The following is a 4,041-nucleotide window of genomic DNA, read 5'->3' on the forward strand; positions in this document are numbered from 1 at the left end:
AACAATCGAACTAATTCTTTCTTAAAGCCACACAACAGATGTACCCAGATTGATTAGCACCGTTAGATTAAACCCACTGAATAAAATCTAATGGTTATGATTAATTTAATCTCGAGTCAAATGTTTACGTATCAATTTAGAATGACTGAACGTGCTCTACCGGAGGAGAAAAATTCCACGCGCCGGCTCACGCTAATCCCATCAATCACGCTAATCCCTGCATGTCAATTTCTCCCATATGAAAAGTCCCTACCACTACCGTCCCAGAGGAGGCACACACGCCGGCGTACGGAGCCATCACCAACCGCTCCTCCGCTCCTCTTGCTCACCAACGCCCACGCGATGCCGCCTGGATCGGAGGAATCGAAGGTCACTGCTCCGCCATGTTCCGTTTCGGAGCCGAAACAACAAGCATCCGTGGCTGCTCCGCAACCAGAGGCCAAAGGTGAGACACACAGCCCGTCGAATCTATCTTTTCCACCGCGTCGTTGGGTTTCTCTCTTGATCTATTGTTCATATGAGTCTAATTGGCTAAGATCAGATTTTAACTGTGTTTCCCATCATGAGTTTGATGCGAGCGAGTTTCCTGCCGGTCCGTGCGTCAATCAAGCGGCTCCTTGATCTTCACTCATGTTTCTCTTGGCTGATGTCCAGGTGCCACATGAATGGCAGGGGAGCTGAAGGCCGCCGGCGCCGGCTGCCCCGGTGTGAGAGGAAACAGGCGGGTTCTCGGGGAAACCCTCAACGTCGTCGATGGCCTATGTCCTCAGCGAGGAAGGAAATCAGCACAATGATCAAATACACGATCTGTTCCAGACCACCCGGTGCGCTCCCTTCACAAGGATCGAACCTCGCGGCGGTGAGCGATGGCAGCAGCTCTACCGTCCTGGTCCGCTCCTCTCATCGTCCCATGCGGCTTCGAGGTCACTACGTTCGGCCGTCGGTCCCCCGCGAACAACATCATCCACGTTCTCACCGACACACGGGGTTCAACATGGCGCTCGAGACCTCCAGCATCGTGGATGACTTCCAGGCCGATGAGCGCGGCACCGGCATCACCATCTTCGTCCCCATTGACGACGCCCTCGCCAGCCTCCCTCCCGGTGCTGCGATTCCACGTGCTGCACTCCTACTACCGGCTTGGCTCCCTCGAGTCCATCAAGAACCCCGTCCAGCCCACGTCCTCACCGAAGTGCACCGTGGCCGGCTGCTTCGTCCCTCCAGTTCTAGGTGGAGCAAACATAAATGTCAGGGTCGATGTCGACGGAGCCGTTGAATCGTGTGATGTTGATCCTGAAGCAGCCGGGCTTCGCAATTGTGATGCTGGACGCTGCAAAGGTGAGAACGTCATAGCCGGAGTTCGAGTTTGAGACGCAGAGGAGAGGACGCCATAGCCAAAGTTGAAGACGCAAAGCAGAGGATGAGATGATTCGGAGGAGCCAGGGTTAAGCACGCCGACAATGATCCAAGCATCTTTGCTATTTACCATTTCCAGGTTGATTGGTAATGCATGCCAATTACTATTTGCAGGTTAGGTACTTTCACTAATTGGAATAGAAATGGTAAGAGTTTTAAGCAGGAGGTGGAGCTACTTTTTGTTTGTCAGTTTAAATTTTACTAATTTGTAACTGAACTTGAAGCTGTTGTATCAGGTGACAGCTGGTGAGCAGGACCGACAATGGATTGATTAGTGTCACCATCCTTTGGTTCTGAAGCAATTCTTGAGGCGTCTCCGACCAGAACAATATGGTGCCTACCAAGTATTGTCTACCGAGATGCCATGTTACTAGACAAATATAACACTAGGATTATCTCCAGTCATGGGTTGCAGCTTCTACCATGACCCACTGAACAAAAATTAGCCATGTTACTAGGCAAGTATAAACACTGGGATTATCTCCAGTCATGTGTTGCAGCTTCTACCATGTTCCAGTGAACCAAAATGAGCACAATCATTAATTGATGATACTTTCATAGATCAATAATTTATGTCCTTGATTCTGCACTGATTTAGTCATATTCTTTTTTTCTAATAGCAATCCCAACTTTTTAGCTGAGCCCCACTACATTTTTATCCTGAATCTCCATCATCGATTACTTCTTCAAAGATTTATTGCATTTATGGGGAAAAACACTACATTTTAATTCTATTAACCATAGATTAATCCACTTCAATTAGTAACAACATCCCAAGCTGAAACTGTTGCGATTTGGTCTGGGACCAGAGTCCCATTTTTTATCCACAATGGATTCATTGATTATTACTTCTATTCCACAGTTTCAGTTCATATGTGAGGACTGCCCTACGCTCAAGCAACGAGTTACGACATGGATGGAGTGTAGGATGAAGTTTAGGTAATTATTTGGCAATGCAAAATGAGTACGTTTGTCATGTTGATATGGCTTCCATTTCCCACATTGTTGTCTTTGACAACATATTTAGGCGTTGCATGAATATATAAGTGATGGTTAGAGTAATTGTGTGGAGAAATAGAGTTGCATTGATTTTTCTGTGTCCAAACCCTCTTATAACATTTGGTGATATTTTAGGATGCTGGGTAAAATGTAACACCCCGGATGTAACTTACCCAATTTGTATTCCAACTCTTGCCGTTTCCGGCGTTAAGTTATTTTATTTTCTCGGGTTCGGGTCTTTGCCTCCGTGTGTTGTTGTCGTTGTCATGCATCTCATATCATGTCATCATGTGCATTGCATTTGCATACGTGTTCATCTCATGCATTCGAGCTTTTTCCCCGTTGTCCGTTTTGCATTCCGGCGCTTCGTTCTCCTCCGGTGGTCATTTCTACCTTTTTTCGTGTGTGGGGATTAAACATTTCCGGATTGGACCGAGACTTGCCAAGCGGCCTTGGTTTACTACCGGTAGACCGCCTGTCAAGTTTCGTACCATTTGGACTTCGTTTGATGCTCCAACGGTTAACCGAGGGACCGAAAAGGCCTCGTGTGTGTTGCAGCCCAACACCCCTCCATTTTGGTCCAAAACCGACCAAAACCTTCTCCACCATCTAGAGCGTTCGATCACGATCGCGTGGCCGAAAATCGCACCTCATTTGGACTCTCCTAGCTCCCTCTACCTATAAATATGTGTCTCCTCCCGGATTTTTCGCACAGTCCAAACCCTAACCTGCTCCTCCGCGCCGCCGGACACGTCCGCCGCCGGCCAGACGCGTCCGCCCCCGCCCGCATCCAACCAGTAACCGCCACGTGTCGCCGCCACCTCTCACCACCGCCGGCCCGCTCAGCCCGCGCCGGGCCCTCCCCACCGCGCGCCCGGGCCGCCGCCTCCTCTCACCCCGCGCCGTCTGGGAGCCCGAGCCGCCGCCGCACTTCGCAGCCCGCCGCCGCCGCGCCATTGCCGGCCGGAGCGAGCTCCGCCGGCCGGATCTCCTCGCCCGCGCCGCCCCGGCTTCCTCACCGCCCGCCGCCGCCAGGACTCGCCGGCGCCGCCCTGGCCTCTCATCCCCTCGGCCTCGCCTTCCTCCAAGTCCGAAGGCTCCGGCCGCCGCCGTTTCCTCTCCGGCGAACAGGATTCCGGCCATCCTCGGGAAGCGTGCCGCCGGATCTCAGATCTAGATCTCGATTGACTTTTTTGTCTCCAACCCTAATTTTCTTGCTATGTTCATCGCATCGTAACTCCTCATCCGTAACTCAGTTTTGGGCATATAGCATATCAAAATGTTCGTCTCAGAGAGCACATAATTTCATCTCATTGCATCATTTTCATTTGAGTTCATCTTGATGCCTGAAATGCTGTTAGAATAGTGCTACTTGAGATAATTGTCAGATCTGCTGCTCCATTTAGAGATTTGTCATTTTTGCCATGATTAATGTGTGCATAATATGCCCATGAGCTCTACATATGTTTTGTTAAGGGTTTTTCCATCTTTCCAGAGGTGCAACCCATGTATTTTTGTGATGTGTGTGGTGACTAGCACAAGCTTGCCAAGTGAGGCACTTGGTAATGCTGAATTTAGGGACTTAGCAATTCCACCAAGTCCTTGATCTGTTTATCTCATGTTGCC

General features: G+C 50.0%; 1 long non-coding RNA gene across 1 annotated transcript; it reads left to right on the plus strand.

The window, feature by feature from the left end:
- The first annotated feature begins 246 nt into the window (after window positions 1-246).
- On the plus strand, window positions 247-2,613 carry LOC125512318. Its single transcript, XR_007285294.1, has 3 exons — window positions 247-445; window positions 655-1,562; window positions 1,653-2,613. It is a non-coding gene; the product is annotated as an uncharacterized LOC125512318 (long non-coding RNA).
- The last annotated feature ends 1,428 nt before the right edge of the window (window positions 2,614-4,041 follow it).

Source organism: Triticum urartu, chromosome 6 (genome assembly GCF_003073215.2).
Source record: "Triticum urartu cultivar G1812 chromosome 6, Tu2.1, whole genome shotgun sequence".
Lineage (NCBI taxonomy): Eukaryota > Viridiplantae > Streptophyta > Magnoliopsida > Poales > Poaceae > Triticum > Triticum urartu.